Source organism: Ambystoma mexicanum, chromosome 2p, assembly GCF_040938575.1.
Source record: "Ambystoma mexicanum isolate Mex_15411 chromosome 2p, UKY_AmexF1_1, whole genome shotgun sequence".
Taxonomy (NCBI): Eukaryota; Metazoa; Chordata; class Amphibia; order Caudata; family Ambystomatidae; genus Ambystoma; species Ambystoma mexicanum.
Window position 1 is genome coordinate 1,436,765,863 of NC_090923.1, and position 24,641 is coordinate 1,436,790,503.

Here is a 24,641-nt window from a genome sequence, read left to right on the forward strand (position 1 = left end):
GGCGAACGCCAACGCCATTTTAGAATCAAGTTTTGGCAAAAAGTCCCAACCGGAGTTATAATAATAAATATATAAACCGGCGGTATGTTTAAGGCTACCGTAAATAAATAATTAAATGTGTTAGCCTAAAACAATGGGAAATCCCATAGGAAAATATTCGCGGTTGAATATAAAACGTAGTTTCCACTGCCACCAGCCAAAACTCGATCAGGGGGGACGGAGACGTGCCCCCTCGACTAACAGACCCTGGGGCAATCGAATTGCCCCAGCCAGTACGTCCACAATATGATGGTTTGTACTGGTTCTGTTCAGGATTCAAGACTAGCAAAGTCTTTGGTGACTTTACATGCCCTGGGAGACAGTAGTCAGTCCCAGGGTATGGAGTCTATGTTGGGGAGTCCCTAGGACACCCCTGGGTCACGGCACAGAGGGTGCTGTGTAACCCACATCACAAAAATACATGAGGCCCTATGGAGTAAAAGACCCCATAGCCCATTCAACACAAGGTTTAACCAAGAAAAAAAACACTCTTCAACATGTCCAAGAGTGAGGGTAAAAGAGTCTCACTCTTGGCAGGAGAAAAAAAGAAACCCCAGAAATCCAGCAAAGCTGCTGGGGGACTCACTAGGTAGGGAAATTCAGCCTAAACAGAGAATTCTCCCTAACAGACTCCATCTAAAAAATGCGTAAACTTCTGTTGCATCGACTTGGAAGAAGGAACAGACTTCATATACTCCATAGCCTAGGCAGGATTTCATAACAGGCCTTTCAGACGTTTCCGAATTCTGCAGGTTTGTGCAATGGGTCACTTCCATAGACAGACTGCCTTTGACACCTTCCCAAGAAAGGGACTGTTGCAGACTTTGGAAGAGCTCCAGCGACCCTCTAACCTGTCTTCCAATAACAAAAACTTAGGTTCAGGCACCAAAAACATAAGCAATTACTGTTCTCAAATTCAATTTTGAAAGCCATTACATGGTACCAAAAGCCACAGAAACAAGGATGCATTTTTAAAATGCCATTACTATGTACCTGGTCAAAACAAGTCACGGGAGTGTGATGAATTGGGCAACAGTCACTGATCCTCTGGAGAGGAGCTCCTCCTATGTGGCCATGGAACAGCAGAAGCTATCCGACTGAACCTTGGGGTAGCTATCCACCGGAGGACCATGGCAGGAGGGGGGTGGGGGAACTCCAGAGGGACAAGAAAATACTAGACCGAAATAATCTTGCAGCCATCCTTTCTAATGACATCCAGTAAACCGTACAACATACTTTTCTGGCTTATTGTAATGTAGATGAAGAACATCCAGGTATTTCCAGTCAGGGGGAGGGGCGGGAAAGAGGGACAGAGAATATTTTGTGATTGTTGGTCAACATGTTCTGACTCTGATCAGAACACTGGAAACAAGCAAGCCATAAGAAGCAGCAGTGAGGCTACCCCGAACGGCGTGCAGAGAAGCCAGAATGAACAAAGCTTGCTGCTTAAGAGGTTGAAGCAGTGGCAGCTGTGCACAGCAGAGGAAGGCAAAGCAAGGGCTAACTAGCTAATGGGACGCACATAGTCAGCAAACGTAGGACAGAGAGATGCAAGGAACACCAAAGCTGCCCGGTAAGTGCAGGGAAAGCAGACGGGGTACCGGGGTGCCTGAAAGTGTACACCTGTCATACATCGCTATTCATTGTGGAAGAAATGGAAACTTCATAACTAACTACATCCCTCCACCAACACGGCTTCTAACGAGTCTGCACTCCCATTCACCTTCTACGGTCCAGTTATTTCATCATGGCAGCCGTTACTCCGCTCTCTTTAAAAACACTCTGTGGATTACATTCTATGTGTTGCTACAACATTGACTTCATGCTACGACTTCATACTTCGCTGCCCAAATTCCTAACTAGTAAGTGCATTGTTCTTTCTTCCAGTCTCTCAGTTCCCACATTTCTTTCTCTCCCCGCCTTCTTTGTTAGATTAGCATTCACAGCGCTGCTGCTCTGTGACCATTCTGCCGCGGCAATAGTGATTACACGTTTCTTATCCCTTCCAAACATAACGCTGTATTACTGTGCTGGAAACTGGTTGTTCAAAGACTTACTTCACCGTGCTGAAAGGCTATCAAGTCTACCAATGAATCTCTTCTACATCCTTTCCCTGGACACCAGTCCTTTCTACTATCACAGGTTTCCTTCCCCGGAGGGTTTCCCCGGCCTTGCCCCTGCCGCCGTCTCACCACCTCTGGGCCAGGGGTGGAGACAGGAAAGCTCCCCACCATTCTCCAAGCATCCACTTTCCAGCAGGTAAGGGTTCCGTGAACCGATCCAAGATGAAATGTTGTACCAATTGTATATTTGCTCTTAAAAGTCAGACCAATGCTGTGCCAGCGAAACAGCACAAGAGAGACACACAAACTGCCTGGTAAGCCCAGGGACAGCAGACGAGTTACTAGGGCACCTGAAAGCATGTGTTGTGTCACAGAAAAGGGCGAGAGACACAAAGTGAAGCCTTTGAAGATATTCATACATTCGTGAATACCAAAAACCAGTCGATGACCCAATTCCTCAAAGAAATCAATGTGAATGCGAATAATTTTTGAAAAAGGGCAGCGATCCAAGGTTTGAAATAGGGAGTGAATATTGAAACGAACTGCGATAAGCAAGGGTCAGTGACCCAGTATTGGACAAATATGTCATGGATAAAAGGAAAAGTGATGAAGAATGGGGAAAGCTCTGGCAGGTTAGCGAAGCAGGAAAGCCATGAATCTGGGACTCAAATCCAAGAAGGAGACTCACTAATGTGATACCATGGCAGTAGAGTAAACCAGGAGTGGGAAGAGAAACAATTTGGGAAAATAGTGGCATGATATACTGACAGAGTAAACCAGGAGTGTGGTATTGTGATAAACTAATATTTAAGGGAAGAATCATACCCCTTCTTTGAGGATTGTTGAGAAAGTGGCAAATACCCAGGCAGCAGATTATACCTGGGGTTTAAGGAATAAGAACAATGGAAAAGGGGAGAACCATGCCCCTTTAAAGTCAATGGAAATATAGAGGATAGGAATCTGAACATTGGAGAAAACCAAGGCTCAATGGAAGGGGCACGCACCTCGAAACAATCGTGAACTGTGATAAAGCAACCTTTCAATTACCAGAAGAAAGCTAGGGAAGGGAGACCCCTTTTCTGGTGGAACTTTATATATTCTACACCATAAATGTTTGTTTTTGGAACTCTGATGAAAAGTGTATAGCTTGCAGAAATTCCCTTGTGCACATTATATACAGTTCAGAGTTGGACACAGGATGGAGGACGCTCTTATTTAATATCCAGACACAGATGCTCCTTAGGTTTGCGGAGGCAGGGAAACCCAATAGTTTAGGGCTAGATAGAACTACCCCCAACCTTATTATTTTGTTGATTAAAAGTTTATAACCAAATCCCAAGATGTCCCTGTGTCCGAGTCTTACTCTTGACCCCTTACAGGAGGCCAGGTCATGGTCTCTGGTAGCTAGGGATGGTTGCCCTGGAGGTGGTACACTAGTGACACCTCGGTGCTTGGAAATGCGACTCCCAAACAAATGTAAACAGACACATGAAGGAATTGTAGTTCTAACAGTTGCCAGTCAGTGGGGAAATCCAGTCCCTTTGCCAACTCCGGTGCTCCTAATTCAGCAGTGAAATTCCCCATTTACAACCTAGCGAGGAGTGTAAAAGTACTAATGACAAGAAATTATGTGAGAGTTAAGAGTAGGTTGGAAATAGGGCAGAAGAGCGAGAATTGAGGGATGGCAGAGTAGAGAGATGGGACAGGGCAGAGTGGCAAAAGAGACGAGAGAAGGGAGAACATGCAGAGGAGAAATAAGAAAAAAAGGGAGGAGGGTCCCCAAAAAAAAATAGGTGAACACCTGGCAGGAGAAAGAAGACTGCGAAAGAACATCTAAAAAGGAGCAAGATATTAGGAGGGTTCCCCGGCATGCGCCGTGCATGCCAACCTCAGGGGGGTGTCTCCACAGCAACGCTGTGCTGCTGGCTAAGGGTTATTTAAAACCCTCTCTCTGCTGAGCATGTCTTAATGCGCTCAGCCAGTTCCCTGCCTGCAGTCTCCCGACTTCCCTTTTGTGAATTCCTGCCTTACTTTTTGTCCGTCGCCTTAGTCACCCCACCACCAACCCTCCATTCCTGCCTGCTCTTCTCCTACTCCCCCCGCCTCTGCTGCCACCTTGCCCACACTTGAACCATGCCCCTTCCTTGTCCTGGATCCTTTCCTGCTTCCTGTTGGTACAAGTTCCTTTCCACAGACTTATTGTTGCACGTCTGCTGCCGCTTCAGTTGGAATCCTGCTACCATCCCTCAGAGCCCCCCCCCCCCCAATCATCTGACAAGAACACCCAGCTTCCTCAGTCAGTGTTCGCACTGTCCTTGGATCACAGTAATCAGTAATCAGGGGAAGCAACCACATGGTGTGGGAAGTTGGTCCGGTATCCATGTAGCCTTGTTCTTGGGGCTGTAGCCCCCCATAAAATAAAACAAAAAAAAAAAACACAGGACGGACCGAAAATGTAAAACAGGTAGGCAAAGTGAAATGCGGTTATTGAAAAGTACTACGGTTGGCTAGAGGGTTGGGAGATGCCTCCGCCGCCTTCTGCTCCCTTACATCTGGCATGATTGGGGTTAAAGTTTAGTCAAGTAAAAGGAGAGAAACTCTGACAATCCCTAGATTTTGGGGGGGAGGGGGGCGGACTCCCTTTGCCGCAGAGAAGGGCAGCCCCTCAGCTTAGGACCCTGAGGCAAAGAACAGCTCCAGATTGTGTCTGCCAGTGTCAGGTGAAGCAAGCAGCAGTCAACCAGCAGCGACATACAAAAGTAGGTGTGGTGGGGACAGGGGGCACAGCAATCACTGGGCCCTACCTCATCTTCACCACCCATGAGCTTGAAGCCTGCATGATGTACCAATCTTTTTGGCAACTGTAACCATAAATATCCACCAAGCGGTCAACTGTATTGCCTAGCCATCTCTCACATCTAGATGAACTGTACCCTGGCTGTGGTAGCCACTCCAGAAAGAACTGAGTATTTGCCTGTGCCACATTTAGAAAGAATTGTGAATATGTGTCACATCCAGACAGGATTTGTGAATATTAGCTTGCATCACATCCAGACAGAAATGTGGAGATATTCACACGCCACATCTAGAGACACTTTGTAAATTAGCAGGCTCCGGATCGGGAAAGAATTGTGAGAATGAACATGCATCACATCTAGATGGCGATGACACGAACCAAACCACTAGAAAATCTCAGCCTTCTGCATACACCTCTCAAACCCTAACCAAACACAACCACACTTCTAAAGCACACCACACTACACACACTTCACTGCAACAAAACCGCACATAACGGCTACCAACCGAAAAGTGCACCCAAGCTCAGCTAACAGCGTTAACTGAATTGAAGCTGCCAACACCACATCAGTGCTCTTGCACTTTTCCCGCTCGGCCCTCCTAACTCACTTTTCCTTTTCAGATCCACCAAAGCGCAAGGGGACTCTCCTGTAGCAATAATGTTAATGGACGTTTCGCGCACCAACTTCCACATCTCATTTTAAGAGATATGGTGACGCAAAAGTATCCACCGGTCTATGCCAAGAAAACCTTTACTCATATACCCTTACAATACAAACTATAAAATAAAGCATCCGCATCCTTGTCCCAGGAGAAGGGCACCGTCCTGGCTTTAGGGTCCATGGCTTGTGAAAACCAGTTTTCAGTGTCGTTACCAGGGGGAATGACCCCCTTCCCCAAGTTCTCAACTCAACTTTTATTCTCCTTCTGGATGGACCACAAAAATGTCTTCTCCTGGTGTTCGGTTTCACAAAGTCTGGGGGAGTGGCTCCCTTCCCCAGACTTCTGGACTTTCCTACTAGTCTGGTTTACCAAAAGAACGACTCCATTCTCTAGGTAACATACCCCAAGAAAGACTTTAGGCATTGGAGGGAATTGCACACAGGAACAAAACTAAAATATACAATAGTGATCCCAACACTGCACTGTAATGGTAAACAAAAACTAAATTGAGATGGATAAGTCTAAAACTAATAACATACCTGTCTAAACTTAATAACTGAATCAATAAGGTTCTGAAACCAAAGAGCACAACAGATTAAAGACATGTTATTAACATCATCATAAAATCAAAAATGTCAATTACCTCATGAAAGTGACATGTGCAAACAAAGGTGACACACATGACAGCAACAATACATACATATAGAAAAAAACCTAAAAAACAAGAGAACCTAGGCTAGTAGTGACCCACTACCCAAAACACCAAATTGGATTTGAAAGCATGGAATAGTTCTAAAGTGTGCTCTTAGGTCTAGTAATACCAGAGCTACTAATAAGTGGGTCCTATAAATATAGGAAGTTAGATTGAAATAACTGCTGAACAATGCAGTAAGCAATAACCCCATTCTCCTGGTATCAGTTACAACCCAGAGGAATGACTCCCATCATATTTTTCTTCAAACTTCATTCTTAATCTCTAAGCTTTATTCCACTTCGGTCTGCCTTTCTAGGTACACTTCCCTGCTAAGAACTGCAACGAGAAAGGACTTGTGTTGCAGTTATTTTGGGTACCAGACCCTGTTTTTTCCGACTTCGCTCACTCTGCTGCTAAGTACCGTCACAAGGAAGATCACTCGTACTTTGTGTGTCTAACCCTCCTTTGGTTGTCAGTGGGCTTTCCTCTACCCATGTCGTGAGGGACTCTCCCTTTCAGATTTGCTCTCTTGGTGAGGCCATCTAGCCCTCCTTTGGTTATAAGTTGGCTCTTCTCTGCTATGGTTGTGAGGAATCCCCCCACAACCCCTCTATGGGTCTCCAATATACCTCTGGGCCTTCACCCCTGCCGTGCCACCCAAGCATAGTGCTTGCCCAGAGGCTGAGAGACAATGGCTGGCACCCTCTTATTGAGCTGACCAGCGTCCCCTCCAGACCCCCTATCGTATTTGGGGTATCAGCACGTCACCGGGGCTACCTGGGCCAGTGAGCATTCAATTCTGCAATGGATCGTTTCCTCTGCAGCTCTGAGTTGGCGTTCCAGGATGCTTTCTGCGTTTCTTCCTCTTTTCGACAGCGGCAAAGTTCTGCTCCTGCAAACTCAGACTATAAGACATGACAGATCGCCAGCGGCCTTTGAGTGCACAATCTGTGTCAGTAACGTGGATTTGAATATCTCACTCTCGCTGATCAGCACACCTGCAGCCTTGTGCGGCTGCCCGTGACCGTCTCCCTGCGTTAGTCCATCGTAAATCTTCATACAATATTGCCAGCTGTCCATATGATCCTACCTGCATTACTCCCAAGAGGCCCACTCGCCCCAGTATTTAGATTACACAGGCTCCTGTGGTTTTTATTTGTCCCAGTACTTTCAAGGATCTCAGGATATTCAGCCCTACCACACTACATAGCTCTACTGTCTATATAGAAGAGGAAAGTGGAGCTGGAGTGTGTGGGAGTGAGATGTGTTCATAGGGGCTGTACCCCAGATGGTCTCCCTTATCCCCAGAGGGAAGAATCCCTCCCCATGAGATCATCCAGCATTATACCACCCCAAGGGGGACCATCTGGTAGCGGCCTCACCTGCCTTGCCTCGTGGGAAGGCACTCCCCCTCAGGGAAGAAGTGAGAACGCCTAGTGCTTTGTCCCACACAGCTCTCCTATGCCAGCAATTAGAAAGTGCAAAATGAAATTCAGTTAGTTCCTACGTATCGGGAGCCTGGGCCATACACATCAGTGTGCCAGCAGGCACGCACACCGAGTGCTGGCAGGCCACCACATGGGGCTTAGACCTAGCATCAAAAGTACAGAGAAAGGAATATAGTTTTGTTTGAGGGCCATCCATGAGCGGACTAGAAGGGGGAGAACTTCAACTATGTTTGGTTCCCCACACCAAGAAGCCCCGATCTGTCCCTCTAGACCCACAGCATCATGCCTCCAGACAAACTCTCCCTCTACCCTCCATCCACAAACATGCCCATCCTTCCCTCCAGACCACACATGCAACCAACCTTCCCTCCAGGGTCACATTACTCCCAAGAATGGTGGGTTGAGGTCAGAGACAAGGCGCTCGCCTTAGAAGCAAGATGACATGAAGCATCACAGGTTTGATCCCCAGGCCCGCGCTTAAAAGCCTTTGGGCATTAAGCAAGTTATAAATAACCCATTACAATTCCATTCACATCCAGACGCCCCCAGTGCCTTCTCCAGACCTACATGCCCACACCTCCATTTACACTCAGATGCCCCACCCTTCCCTCCAGACCAAATAACAGGTGCTCCAGTCCTATATGCCCAATCCCTCCAGTCACACCCAGATGCTGCCTCATTTCCTGCAGACCTACATGCCACCATGCTTCCATTAACACAGATACCCTCCTCCCTCAATTCAAATGCCCCCGTCACTCGCTCCAGATTAACAAACCCCATCCCTCCAGATATCCAGGCCTCATCGCTCGATTCACATGCAGGCGTCACAATCCCTCTCCAGACCTACATGCTCCCATTTACACAGATTCCCAACCCCACATTCACAGAATTGCCCCATCCCACATTCTTCCCCACCTTGTCCATACATACCCAGATGCTCATCCCACCTTTCCCTTTAAGCACATGCTGCACATTCACATGCCACCAATCTTCACACCTGGCCCAAGTGCCAAATCCGTCCCTTCAAACCCAGCCACCACCTTCTCCCCCTCCCTCCAGACTTGCATGCCCCACACCTCCATGCCCCCACTCATAAGCAGATGCCCCACCTTTCCTCCCAAACAACATTCTGGATTCAAATGCTACCATCCATCCCTCCAAACTCGCATCCCCCTCTACAGAGGGACACCCAGATACTTCACCTCCACCTCCAGACTCACAGGGCGGGTGGCGCCACTCATGTGTCTCTAGACCCAGGGCCAGGTTACCCCACCCCTTCCTCAACACCAACATGCTCCCACCCCACCCATAAACAAACATCCTTCTCTCCAGACATACACACCCCATCTCTCCATTCACACCCAGATGCCCCCATCCTTCTCCACCAGAGTGCTTTGCATGTCCCCATTATATGCCCCGTCCCTCCATTCCAGATCCACAATGCCCCCCCACCAAGATGACCCATTCCATCTTCACAGAGCAAGATGGCCCCATCCCTCTGATCCAGGCCCCAAGATGGCCCATACCTCCATACCCATACCATGAAGCCTCCCCCCTACACACAGATACCCACATGCCACTCTTCAGACCCCACCAAGATGGCACCATCCCTCCAATCCAGACCCAAAGATGCCCCCATTCTTCCTCTAGACTCATAACATGGTGTCCACATCCCTCACCACAGGCCTGCAACAAGATGCTCTACTCCCTCCATTCAAAACACCAAGATGATCCCCCCCTCCCTCTGATCCAGACCCCAAAATGCCCCATCTCTCACTCCAGACCCATATATAACACGATGTCCCCGTCCCTTGATACCAACACCAATGTGCCCCCATCCTTCCATCCAGACCCAACCAAGATGCCCCACCATCACATCTCACCAAAATGCCGCCCGCTCTAATCCAGCCACCAAATCATACTTCCTTCTAGACACCAATACCACAATTGCCCATCCTTCCACACACCCCTCCTGCCCTCCACTCATCCATAGATGACCAACACTCCACACCGAAGCCCCCCTCCAGACCAAGATACCCAATCTCTCCCTCCAGACTAATACTATGCCTCCCTCCATCCACTCGCACTGATGCCCGCATGCCACTCCACAGACCACTCCAAGATGGCACCATCCCTCCAATCCAGAACCCAAGATGCCCCATCCTTCCTCTAGACCCATAACATTGTGTCCCCATCCCTCACCCCAGACCTGCACCAAGATGACCCACGCACTCTATTAGTGACCCCACCAAGATGCCAGTCATGATGGCGCGGGTGTGTAGCATGTGACTCTGTGAGGGCATTAGTGGGTTCTGGTGGAATGTTGATGCATGGAGTGACCGTTGGATTCCGGGCTCCCCACACCCCTGGAAGCCACCTACGATCTCCATTCCCAATGCTCAATTCCAACGGTCACACCACGCACCAACATTCCACCAGAATCCACTAATACTCTCATGCACCATAATCATGACATCCTCCTCTGTTACACTTAACACGGAAAATGGAACGCTGAACTGCAATGCTCCATTCTCAAATCAAGACCAAACACTACAGCCCTATCATTAAGTGGCCAACTAGGCAACAGACCTGAAGCACAAAGGAAAAGACAACAATCTACACCGAACCAAAACCGGACCACAATACTGCAGCTAAAACTAACAGTTTTCCTACAACAGACAGAAACCACCATGTTGTCCCACTAGTAACCTAAACACGCGATCACCTATCCAAACCACAAAACAAATGAAAGGATGGGACCCATCGACACACAGAAGGGGCCCAAAAATAACATCCCACCAAACAATCGCAGACCAACAGGAACCCTTGAGGACAAAACCAACCACCGGTCTTGAGCTCTCCCTCAAGACCCCAAGCATGCCACACCTGGACATTCCACAACCCATTACGGGCAACTACCCAACCAAAACAAAAGAGCACATACTCCTTCCGCCCTTGTCTGCCCTCCAGGGCCTTAGGCCTGCCACGCCCAAGTGCAAACCAGCTCGCCACGAGCACACTCAACGTCAGCCCGGGAACGCTGCACCAATACACTAATCCACCCAAAATCCCATGAGACAACACCCCCAATACATGTTACGCACCTCCGCACACACTACCAACAGTACGTTATGAACACACTACAAATCCAAGCGCATACTCGACCAATGCCCTACTGCTTAGTAAAATCACCAAATGCTGGCAAACTTCCCTTGCCAAGGAAAACCGTTCCCCAAAACGCATCAATCCCAATGAACAAACCAAAAGGAAAGTCAAAAGCTAAAACCCAATACACTGAGTGACAAAACTCACCAGCCAACCACCGATCGGTACCCTGCACTCCTCAGAATGCAATAACACCCAGTGCAAACTTTAAAGCACTGTTACCTGCCCTAAGGATACTCCAGCTGATCCTAGCAACACACCGGACCGCCGCTAACAGAGCTCCCAACAAATATCACAAGACAATTTGAAAGTGACATACCTCTTGTGCTGCGCAATGCACAAACAGGGACTCCGATTCACACATATGCATACAATGACAAACTAATCCAAAATGAATATATGGGTACAAACCGCCCCCGACCCACAGGTCCAAAATACCCTACACGTGAAGCTTTCCACCCGCATGTTTAAACCGAAAAAACAACACTGTCCTTAGTGTTCAACGACCCTACAGTAACTCCCCTAATGTTCCATCAACAGTGGCGGCTTTGGAACCCCGCCACTTGTAAATTAATTGCACCCTGGCTCCTTTTGGAGCCCCGTAATATGCCGAAACGACCTTTAAGCCCCTAATTCAGGGACCCCCAACCTGAAGTTCAAGTCCAACCGCCAGACCCAACAATATAATCAGTGGAAACAACATGAACCCGGGACAGAATACATGCGGCCACAACATACACACACTAGACGTGACAACAGCGCCCCACTACTAACGCCCGACCCAGGGGCAAGAGATCCTAACCAGTGGTCGAAGTGCGTGGGAGCGGTGCGCCTCTACTTCTTTTAATTTAGTTTTACTGTTCCCATTCAGAACAGTTTTGCTTTAAAATAAAAAAGTGTAGGAGAAGTTGAAACTTTCAGTGCACTGAGTGTTCCCCTAAACAGCAGGAGCATGTGTTTTGGGGTTTGTGTTGTGCGTGGGAGGGTGCGGACGATGGGGTTTGTGGGGAGCGGTGTAGGCCAGTAGGGAACATAGTTCTACTACTTCTTTTCGTACACTTAGACCACTGGTCCTAACCCACAAATTAATGAGCCACGAACACCACATCAACCGCAGGCCCAAACACCACCTACCTCCCCAAAGGCAATTTAAAAGTTGCGTCCTCCTGGATCCTCAAACCATCTCAAAGCGTGGTCCAAACCGGTCCAGTCCCGAGAATCTTCAACCCCTGCGGGACACCACTGGACCAAAACTTCTCGATCCAAACCGAAGCGGACACCTCCTTGACCACACCGGCTGTCCCAACGTGAGGCCCCACTCGCCGTCACCTCCACCACGCAGTGCACAAGGCAACAGCCACGGGCACACCAACGGTAATACAATGCACCAACATTCCACCAGAACCCACTAATACCCCCACTGAGTCACGTGCAAAACACGCCTCATGACAATGCCCCCTCCCTCTGATCAAGACCCGAAGATGTCCCATCTCTCCCTCTGGATCCATACATAACATGATGCCCCGGCCTCTTGAGACCCAACCCTCCAAACAATATCCCACGAAGATGCTGCAACCCTCCCTCTAGACCCAAACCATGATGCCCCATCCTGCATCACACAGCAAGTACCCCTATCCCTCCCTCTCAGACCTACACACCAAAAGGTGCCCCATTCCTCCCTCTCAGACACACACCAAGATGTCCCCATCCCTCCATTCCAAAGTCCACCAAGCCAGATGCCCATCATTATGTTGCATCCCCCCTCTAGACACATCAAGATGCGCCATCCCTCCATTCCAGAGCCCACCAACCCTTCCTCTAGACCCATAGCATGATGCCGCATCCTCCCTCCACACAGCAAGATGCCCCCCTCCCGACTCAAATCATATCTATCGCCATGCACCAAGATGCCCTATCCCAACCTTGAGACCAGACAAACGTGCCCAATCCCTACCTCTAGACCCAGGGGAGTATGCCACACTATCCCAATTCTTTAGATACACCAAGATGCACCTATCCCTCCCTACCCCCAACGCACCCCAGTCCCTCCCTCCAGACTCCCCCCACCATCAATGCACCCCAGACCCTCCCTCCAGACCCCCCCCATCAACAATGCACCCCAGTCCCTCCCTCCAGACCCCCCCCACCAACAATGCACCCCAGTCCCTCCCTCCAGACCCCCCCACCAACAACAATGCACCCCAGTCCCTCCCTCCAGACCCCCCACCAACAACAATGCACCCCAGTCCCTCCCTCCAGACCCCCCCACCAACAATGCACCCCAGTCCCTCCCTCCAGACCCCCCCACCAATACACCCCAGTCCCTCCCTCCAGACCCCCCCACCAATGCACCCCAATCCTACCCTCCAACCACCCAACAATGCACCCCAATCCCTCCCTCCAACCACCCCCCCCCCCAACAATGCACCCCAATCCTACCCCCCCAACAATGCACCCCAATCCTACCCTCCAACCACCCCCAATGCACCCCAATCCCTCCAGACCCCCCCCCCCCAACAATGCACCCCAATCCTACCCTCCAACCACCCCCCCAATGCACCCCAATCCCTCCCTCCAGACCCCCCTCCCTGCAGACCCCCCCAACAATGCACCCCAATCCTACCCTCCAACCACCCCCAATGCACCCCAATCCCTCCAGACCCCCCCCCCAACAATGCACCCCAATCCTACCCTCCAACAACCCCCCAATGCACCCCAATACCTCCCTGCAGACCCCCCCCAACAATGCACCCCAATCCTACCCTCCAACCACCCCCAATGCACCCCAATCCCTCCAGACCCCCCCCCCCCAACAATGCACCCCAATCCTACCCTCCAACAACCCCCCAATGCACCCCAATCCCTCCCTGCAGAGCCCCCTCCCTGCAGAGCCCCCAATCTCTCCCTGCAGACCCCCCCCAACAATGCACCCCAATCCCTCCCTCCACCCCAACAACAATGCACCCCAATCCCTCCAGACACCCACCCCAACAATGCACCCCAATCCCTCCCCCCCCCCAACAACAATGCACCCCAATCCCTCCCTCCAGACCCCCACCCCAACAACAATGCACCCCAATCCCTCCCTTCAGACCCCCACCCCAACAATGCACCCCAATCCCTCCCTTCAGACCCCCACCCTAACAATGCACCCCAATCCCTCCCTTCAGACCCCCACCCCAACAACAGTGCACCCCAATCCCTCCCTTCAGACTCCCGCCCCAACAATGCACCCCAATCCCTCCCTCCAGACCCCCACCCCAACAATGCACCCCAATCCCTCCCTCCAGACCCCCACCCCAACAATGCACCCCAGTCCCTCCCTCCAGACCCCCCCCACCAACAATGCACCCCAGTCCCTCCCTCCAGACCCCCCCACCAATACACCCCAGTCCCTCCCTCCAGACCCCCCCACCAATGCACCCCAATCCTACCCTCCAACCACCCAACAATGCACCCCAATCCCTCCCTCCAACCACCCCCCCCCCCCAACAATGCACCCCAATCCTACCCCCCAACAATGCACCCCAATCCTACCCTCCAACCACCCCAACAATGCACCCCAATCCCTCCCCCCCCAACAACAATGCACCCCAATCCCTCCCTCCAGACCCCCACCCCAACAACAATGCACCCCAATCCCTCCCTTCAGACCCCCACCCCAACAATGCACCCCAATCCCTCCCTTCAGACCCCCACCCTAACAATGCACCCCAATCCCTCCCTTCAGACCCCCACCCCAACAACAGTGCACCCCAATCCCTCCCTTCAGACTCCCGCCCCAACAATGCACCCCAATCCCTCCCTCCAGACCCCCACCCCAACAATGCACCCCAATCCCTCCCTCCAGACCCCCACCCCAACAATGCACCCCAGTCCCTCCCTCCAGACCCCCCCCACCAACAATGCACCCCAGTCCCTCCCTCCAGACCCCCCCACCAACAATGCACCCCAGTCCCTCCCTCCAGACCCCCCCACCAATGCACCCCAATCCTACCCTCCAACCACCCAACAATGCACCCCAATCCCTCCCTCCAACCACCCCCCCAACAATGCACCCCAATCCTACCCCCCAACAATGCACCCCAATCCTACCCTCCAACCACCCCCAATGCACCCCAATCCCTCCAGACCCCCCCCAACAATGCACCCCAATCCTACCCTCCAACCACCCCCAATGCACCCCAATCCCTCCCTCCAGACCCCCCAACAATGCACCTCAATCCTACCCTCCAACCACCCCCAATGCACCCCAATCCCTCCAGACCCCCCCCCCCAACAATGCACCCCAATCCTACCCTCCAACAACCCCCCAATGCACCCCAATACCTCCCTGCAGACCCCCCCCCCAACAATGCACCCCAATCCTACCCTCCAACCACCCCCAATGCACCCCAATCCCTCCAGACCCCCCCAACAATGCACCCCAATCCTACCCTCCAACAACCCCCAATGCACCCCAATCCCTCCCTGCAGAGCCCCCTCCCTGCAGAGCCCCCAATCTCTCCCTGCAGACCCCCCCAACAATGCACCCCAATCCCTCCCTCCACCCCAACAATGCACCCCAATCCCTCCAGACACCCACCCCAACAATGCACCCCAATCCCCCCCCAACAATGCACCCCAATCCCTCCAGACCCCCACCCCAACAATGCACCCCAATCCCTCCCTTCAGACCCCCACCCCAACAACAATGCACCCCAATCCCTCCCTTCAGACCCCCACCCCAACAGTGCACCCCAATCCCTCCCTTCAGACCCCCACCCCAACAATGCACCCCAATCCCTCCCTCCAGACCCCCACCCCAACAACAATGCACCCCAATCCCTCCCTCCAGACCCCCCCCAACAATGCACCCCAATCCCTCTCTGCAGACCCCCCAACAATGCACCCCAATCCCTCTCTGCAGACCCCCCCAACAATGCACCCCAATCCCTCCCTGCAGACCCCCCAACTATGCACCCCAATCCCTCCCTGCAGACCCCCCAACAATGCACCCCAATCCCTCCCTGCAGATCCCCCCCAACAATGCACCCCAATCCCTCCCTGCAGACCCCAACAATATACCCCAATCCCTCCCTGCAGACCCCAACAATATACCCCAATCCCTATCCCTCCAGACTACCACCAACAATGCGTTTTATGCTCCATTCCGTCTCTGCGAGCCGCCCCTGCCCATTTCCTCCATTTAAAAAGATGCCAATGTGCCTCTCCCGAACCGCACAGATAGCCCCAGCCGCCCTCCTCTAAACCACCCATCCCAAACATTAAATTCCCCTATTAGCGAAACGCAGCCATCCACTGCACTGCTTCTTTTCTTAGTCCTCCATACCTACCACGTTAAACAGATCAACATGATGTTTAAAGTAAGAGTAATTTTACGATCCGCCGTCTCAATCTGGTGTCTTGCAGGAACTTTCATGGTATTCCGGAGAAAACGCCGACCTTAATCATTTTCAGCCAGCCAAGAACACACAGTCTCCGCTCCACCATCTCTATCTGGCGTCTTTTAAGAACTTTCCGGTACTACAGACACGTCTTCTTTATTCCGTTCCCGTGAGACCAAGCACACCCATCAGCTAGATTCCAGTTGCTCTTCCAGGCTGGAAGTTCCAGGCAGCCGACGCCTTCGTGTTCCCGCTCACGAATATCACAATGATGACGTTGAACGCTATGCGAATGGTAGGGAACGTGCCCAAAGTCACGTGAAGGATAGTGGGCGGGGCGTTGCTATGGTCCGTTTCTCGAATGGGAACTAGACTACACTCCATTTACCGAAAGCTCCTTTTCAGTTTACAGGCAGCATCCGGTGAGTGCTTAAGATCCAGCTCCTGTAATTAATTTTATATGCATTTCTTTTAGCATCCATTAAGTCAGTTCGTTCTCACCCCTTTCTTGGTAAGAGGTGCCTTTTGCAAACGTTGAAGAGGCTGGCTGAAGCTGTAATTCGTTGTATTGTACTTATCACATGTTGAAATAAAAAAATGGTAAGTACGTGACTTTCTAAACATCTGGTTTTGAAATTACACAGGGCAGCCTCTTGTTGGTATTGTAAACACAGTAGCGGATCCGAATATCATTTACTTACGGTTCAGGCTCTGGAATGATCGCAGACGCAGTAACTGCTGTGCAGCTACTACACACTCCCTGCTCTGGGCAAGTGACTATATATTGCAGACGTGCTACTGTTTCCAGTTCCGGTGCCTACTCTGTAAGTAATGATTCCACAGGGATAATGGCTGCAGATCGGGTACTTTCTCTGGGTCTAACGACCCTTTTGTGAATAATAACTGCAGTCACAGTGTCTGTTCTAGGTCTAATGGCTGCAGACACAGAAACAACACCCCCATGAATAGCAGCAGGCACACCTTCTCTCGTGCTAATGGTAAAGGCTCTTCACATGCTCTGCTTGGAGCGAATGATTGCAGACACAATACCTGCTCATGATCTAATGACTTCCGATACAGTACGTACAGTGGAGTAACTTTGCTGAAAATGTTGGGGGGGACATTACATCTGAAGAAAAGGTGCCCCAGCCAAATGAATGGGGACAAAATGGTGTGCCATGAAAGTTGGGGGGACAAACGCCCCTGTCCATCCATAAAATTACACCCATGAGTATGTACCTGCTCATCAGCTGCATCTGACAATACCTACCCTGGGCAAATAATTACAGACGTTACCGAATCTGGGATACCGATTCCAGACACAATATCTGTCCTGGAACTAATGACGTTTGATACAGTACCTGTTAATCAGTTAGATATGACAGAATACCTGCCCTAGGGCTTATAACTACAGATAAAATACCAGCTTTGCCACAATGGCATGTGGGGCTAACAATTCCAGTCACAGTATCTGCTCTGGGGCTAATGGTATTTAACACGAAGAAGTGTTTCCCCACACAATAACTGCGCCACACTGTTGATTGTTCTTTGTGAAAAAGGTATTTTATATTTTGAAAAAACAAATTTGACAAAAGGAAGAAATATAGTGGTGCCCAAAGGTTTACACGTGTTTGGGCTACACAAGAGCCTTTTTCGAAACAAATAGGGCTTGAGTTCAAATCACATGTTAAAGTCACATGTTCTAAACGTAGTACTAGTTCACATGTCGCAAGTAAATACTGGATGAATAATGTCCCAGGTTATAATCCCACCTGGTGAATGTTAGTTGAAATCTCAGCGCGTCGGCTGTGCAGTTTAACACAATACCTGCTCATGAGCAAATCTCGGATTAGTGACTGCAGAAACAGTAAAAACCCCATGCACCCTTTCCTTCCCCTTTGTCCATTCCTAATTCCCCGGACTCCTGGAACCACACTCTCTGAAATGAACGTACATCGTATGAAGTGATCAGTAGGGATACACCATCATGCCACGTTTTTCAAAACTTATTTGGTGCAACCGATTGGATGCTTATTCACTTCACTTGCGCCAAAATTATGATGAACCATGCACAAAGAACACTGAAATGTGTGCATTATAGTTGTGCATATTGAGGTGCTCTTTTCCCTCTTTTCGGACCAAATGCATGGCAGGGGTTGGAAAGAGGGTTCTGGGCATTTTCAAGTAAATTCCGATTTTCAAAACAAAGAGGTGCACTTTTCAAAGCTCGGGAACAACATTTTCCTGTGCCTATTTGCAACAGATGCAGGGGAATATAAAATGTATGGGAACGTGACTTCTGATCCTCTCATGTAATGGCTGAGTGAATGCTGTGTGTGAATAAGTGAGTGAATGTGGAGTCAAAGAAGGTGTTTTTGCTGGGCCAGGGAGCTGATTTTGGCTGTTCAGGGCAGCACAGTAACAATGCACTTTTTGTAATTGGTGTGCTAGATGCAAGTACAAAATGCTGTTAATTTTTTAGGAAGGATATTTGGTTTATTTTTGGCTGCACTGGCATTTTGGGGCACACTGTCTAGCCATTCTTTGCTGTGGCCTGCCATTTTATTTTTAACTTGGAGTCTATGATAAAAAGCAAGCATGATAAATGTTATTATGTGTCTAGACTGGCATTTAGGGTAGCCAGTCAAGCCATTTCTTACTGTGGTGTGGCTTTTTTCACTGGGCATCAATGATAAAGCAAACACGATAAGCGTTATTACGTATCTAGACTCGTCTGCATTGTGCAGTCAGTTTGGGCATGTTTTCTTATTGTGACGAGACGTTTTTTAAAGGCAATGCCAACAGAAGTGTGTGGCAGAGACATGGTGGGCATGTTTTCTTATAGTATCATTATTGGCATTATGCACAAAGCAAACATGAATACTGTGTGAATGAATACCGCGGTATCCGGTCATTTTTTCAAATGCATTTCGATTCTTCGAAATGCAATTATGTAAAAAATAAAATTAGCCGAAAAAAAATATTTCAAATGTATTATTTTTTCATGTAATATGTTTTAATATTTGTTTTTTTGGGTATTGAAAGTAAAAAAAAAGTGTTTTAAAAAAATGGGGAGTTTGAGGGGGGAACCCCCATTAAAAAAAAAAAAAGACATTCAAAATATTTTTTTTCGGCAACATTTTTTCGACATAATGGCATTTGAAAAAATGCCATTCGAAAAAGTCACTATGAACCGAATACCGCATTTCATGGGTGGCTCAATGCACAAAATCCATCGATTCAATTCAACATTGAACAAAAAAAGTGAGCACAAAGTGCCTTTCTTAGATCTAGAAATTAGCAAAATTAATCATGGCACTTTAGAAACAGTCCTCTACCGAAAACCAACAGATAAAAACATGCTTTTGGATTACAAAAGCTTTCACCCACAGAGCCTGAAGAAGGTCTTCCCTTTGGACAGTTCCTGCGCATTCGCAGGAACTGTACACAAATGGATAGTACAAAACCCACGGTAAAATCATCAAAATGAGGCTCAAAGATCGGGGGTACCCAAAACAAACTATACAATGGGCATACAAGAGAGCACAACAAACTAGTTGGGAAACCTGTTTGAATCCAATGAAGAAAGATGCTCTAGAGAAAATAACATGTGTCCGTACATTTAGTCCGATAAGTAGCGCTCTACATAAAATAATACTTAAAAACTGGTACATGACTAAGACGGATGATTTTAACCCTCTTACACCGCGTTTTGCTTTTAAAAGACAAAAGAATTTAAGGGACACACTTGTCCACACATACCCTTCACAAAACCATGAAAGATCAAGCCAGGCCACACTATGATGCCTCCCACCTGTGGCGGGATACCATAGATGTGGGAGGTGTTTAGTGTGTCCTCAGACCAAGGACATGAAAAGTATCCCTCTAAGTAAGAGGCAGTGTTTTTCAACTGACATTGTTCACAAATTGATTAACAGAATGGGCAGTTTATGCCATTATATGCCCTTGCAATTTAGTATACATTGGAAAAAAAAAAGACGGATAAACAGAGGATATGCGAACATAAATCTTGCATCAAGAACAAAGTTGATAATAAACCTCTTGTAGCCCACTACATACAAAAACAACATAAATCGACAGATATGTTGTGGTGTATACTACAGGTGATCAAACCTTCTCCTAGAGGCCGTAACAAGGATGTAACATTACAACGCTGTGAACAAAAATGGATATAGGATATAGGCACCGTGAAACACGGATTGAACATATCGGTGGAGTGTGTTCCTTTAACTTGTAGGCACGCTGAAAATAAAGCAGCCAATAATCTGCTTATAAAGAACCCGTGAAGCAAAGACAGGAACTCTGTCTTAGTTCGAAATCAAATAATAAATCCCCTTCTAAGAAAGTTCTGGTTTGTAAAAAAGAAAAAAATATTTTAGAAAATGTCACAAGGCTGAAATTGCAAGTACTGAATTCCACCTAGAGAAATGCCACTTAAATCTAAGCCAACATCAAAAAGTCTTATTTATATAAGACAGCATTGTGAACTTTCTTAAATAAGGGAAATTGAACAAAATGTATATGCCAAGCAACACTGTGGAATACGGTAGGGCTCATAGACCGTTTCCATTATGACATTGTCCTTCACTACTCACAATATAGCAAGAGGACTTGTGCATTAACATCGAATAAATCATTTAGAGGCATCCATTAAAAATGCTCTTTTGCAATATAAGCGGGTCACGTGATTTTCTGACATCACGGGACCAGACTTCATTCTCCTGATGTCCCAGTTTTGCTACCCTTACAAATTGGATTGTGAAATAAAGATTGTAATATGAATATTTAAAAATAGATCTTTACTCGAATTTCTTTGAAGTTCGAGTTTAGTTTGAAATGAGCCATGACACGTGACTGGCGATCACGTGACTCGGCATCAATTTTTTAAACAAACCGCGGCGCGTAAATGGAGATAACGTGACTTTTGAGGACAGAGCGTATTCAGAAATCTGTTACGTGCACAGACGACTGAGACGCCACTAATCGAACATCAACAGATACGTTCTGCTTTTCGAAATGAAGGTAAGAATATGCCTTTAAAAGAATCCGTCAGGCTATTGATGCAAAATGCATTGCTCGAGGCACAGCGAGAGGATACTTCATTTTAGAAGCATGACACTTGCTGACGGTATGCAGCGGTAACATAAATAGAAAAATATCGATAGTAAGTGCAGTGCTCTTTATTCTCAATGGGCGGCATATAAAAGATTTTAAAGCATGGTTGCAAATAAGATAAAGACGTTCATAAGTAACATGGATAATGGTCAAATCGGAGAAGAAAAACAATTGTGTTTTGTCTCCATAAGTTACTGTGTTTCACAACGGTCGAAGGTAGAAAAGCACCTCGACTCCATCCAGAATCATCAGATATTCTTGGAATTGGCATGAAGAGGCACCTCGAGATGGTGGATTAGAGAAAAAAATATTTTTTCCATATAACCAACAACAAAATTGTTTGCCAGAACACCTCTCTAGGACACACAATTAATTGCACAAATAGACAGAGAACCATAGTCTGGCTTTTTGTGTTTTACAGGTAGCTTGGCGCACCTGAGACCGAGATTGCTTCATGGTCCAGTTTTGAATTCTTTCAATGTCCCTAAGTTAGCATTGTGAATTCCAGGCCAGTAATTGTGGGGTAAATTCTGACTGATACCTCAGACATTGCCTCAAAGATACTTTTGAGGGTTTTAATAATGTCACTTTAAGTAAACAAATCAATTTCATTTTTTTTGTAGATTGATGTTGAAGACGCACCTATGTGTGGAGGAATTGAATTCTTTAAAAAATCATTTAGTCCTGAAGATGGCCCTAACACTAAATAGACCAACAGCACACGAGATTGTGCAATATGTGTTTGAGTGGCCGAAACATATGTCGACTTGAAAGGAAAACGCCTATCTACCTGTTTTTCTCTATCTTTATCTGCAACAATGAGCTACAGGTTGCGAAAATGAACTGTATTGTTGACCCTAACTATTGATAACATCAGTAAGCTAAGGGAAGATAAGAATAACATCAAACATTAATTATGAAAAAAAACTCCCTTGCACTATAGATATAAATAAACAAGTGCTAGACTGTTTGATATTGGTCGACATCCACAATTTCTTATAATTCTATCCATAGGTTTTTCAAAATAACTGTTTGAAAATGACTGTTGTATGTTAAAAAATAGGCCTACAAAAAAACAAAAATGTATGTTATGATGTGATAACCCACTAACTTATTTAGTGGAAAGTGTGTCCTTTTTTGATTCATGGTTTTTGATAAAAGTGACTACATGTTTTTTTAACTATTTTTTATAAAATTAAAAGAGTGAAATGAAATAAATATACATGTTTTTTGGAAACTGAGAAATGGTGTACCTCTACAATGTGCTGATTGATCTGTTTAACATATAAACAGATAAATAGGATTTACTGTAAGGTTCTCACTAAAGGGACAAAAGAGAGCAGTAGTCGGTCTGTTGTTCTTGATTGTGCTAGAACCTTGATTAGACATACCTTTATTTTGTACTGTTGGACTTTGCTGTTTGGGCTGCTACCATTTTACATTCACACCCCTCTTGAAAGTATAGCCTTCTTTCAGCCCACATTGCCATAACAAGCAAATGAGGTATATCTCCTAATTGTGCCTTTTTACCTTTATGATTGGGCTCACTCTTGGTTTGTAGAAGTGTGAGGGCTGAGTAGACACTTTTGCCACTACTCATCCTTGTACACCTGCAGGGAAGAGGTCAATTCGTCACAATCCCCTACTTCACTTCTTGCAGATCCCAAAGTTATGAGACAATGATAAAATGTCAAAAAGAGAGTTGTACAGGACTCAGTAATATACCAGAAGAGGGCATAGAAAAGAGTTTCACTCTCTCTCAAATGGGTGGCAGAACTCTGGATGGCCCAAGCAACTTGAGTGATTTGCAGCAACCGGGGATGCAATCAATGTTCGTTCTTGACGCTGCTAGTTCGCTATACTAGACCCTTCGTCCAGGGACTCCATGGTGAGGTTAGATATCTGCTTGTCAAATCAAGTAATATTATTTTATTTATTTTCATTTTTAAGGCGATCACACAGCCCAGGGGCACTGTTGCAGAATGTGTTGCTGTTGTCTTAGTTGCATATTTATAACGCACTTAAATACCCACAGGTTTCTAAGCGCGAACCGGGGGTCGAAGCTGTGTTGCTTCGTGTCGTCTTGCTTCCAAGGCAAGCACGTTGCCACTGAGCTATCCTCCCGGCACTATATCAGATTGAGTAGTACCAGGGTAAAAATTATGTGATTTTAATGTGAAATCCCCAGGGGCCACTAACAGGAGGACATGGGGGGGGCACACTTTTGTTCCTAAAATCATTAAAACTGCCATTTTAAGGTGGTTTTTGATCCAGTATTAGGATCTTAATCTCTTCTATTCGCTCCAGTTTTTGCAGTTCTCCCAGTCATATTAAATTAATTGTCCATGATCACACACTTTGGTTAAGCATTGAAGCCAGGATTTTAACCCACTTTGCAATATCTCTACCTCTCGTCTGTCTCGATTTATACTGTGTACTGCTTTTTCTGTCCCCTGCCCCCTCCTCCATCCATTGGCTGCAGCATTCGCCTGACTTGAGGAACCAATCTTCAACCGTCCTATGACCAGGGGCTGGTTCACACACAGGAGAGGCTTGGAAAAGTCCTCTAAACCCACTCTCCTCTTTCCAAGCAGGGCTTTATTTTTTGTTTACAGTCCCCTCTGATGATGTGGTTGCAGCCATAGGTTCAGGCTGTTCGTTCTTCCTGTGGCTTACCTCAGGTGCTGGTGAGTTTTGTTGCCAATTCAGTTTGGTTAGAGTTTGTATCTCTCCTGTTCCTCTGCAGCCTCTCCTCAATCCCAGGTCGTTTTCTATTGCCCCACCATTCACCTGGGTTGGCAGGTCAGGTGCTGGGTGCCTCTTTTGTGTTTGGCAGGGGAATTCCCAGTTCATTCCCTTGCTGTTTTTAATTCTGTTCTCCTGGATGCAGTCTGGATTGTCTTGGTTGCTCCTATCTGCCATCTAGGAGTAGCTGTCCAGAAAAAGAGAACACAGACCAGAAAGAGTACTGGGAGGCATTAAGTGATGATGAGGGGTACCATTGATGATATTTGTGGCACAGGGCGGTCGCGGCTGGGCCACCTAACTCTCACTCCACATTTGGACCCTGCCCCCTTGACAGAATCATGACCCAGTCACGTTGTTCTCACTCATCACAGCTCAGAAGGTGAGCAGGTCCCTTCACCAATGACTCAGAATTTTGAAGGGGGCAAAGCCCTATAAGTCCAATTTATTTAATTTATTTGTAATGTGCATTGATGGGGCTCTTAAGCTTAATAGCGTTGGGACA

At 47.7% G+C, this 24,641-nt stretch overlaps 2 protein-coding genes across 2 annotated transcripts in view; one reads left to right on the forward strand and one right to left on the reverse strand.

Annotated features, from left to right (window-relative positions):
- Window positions 1-16,500, reverse strand: part of LOC138567592 (uncharacterized) — a 49,366-nt gene extending 32,866 nt beyond the window's left edge. The window contains exon 1 of the mRNA XM_069645971.1: window positions 16,205-16,500. The gene's annotated coding sequence lies outside the window, so the exon portion shown is untranslated. The remainder of the gene's footprint in view (window positions 1-16,204) is intronic.
- A 75-nt stretch (window positions 16,501-16,575) lies between these two features.
- Window positions 16,576-24,641, forward strand: part of LOC138567590 (zinc finger protein 721-like) — a 117,958-nt gene continuing 109,892 nt past the window's right edge. The window contains exon 1 of the mRNA XM_069645970.1: window positions 16,576-16,677. The gene's annotated coding sequence lies outside the window, so the exon portion shown is untranslated. The remainder of the gene's footprint in view (window positions 16,678-24,641) is intronic.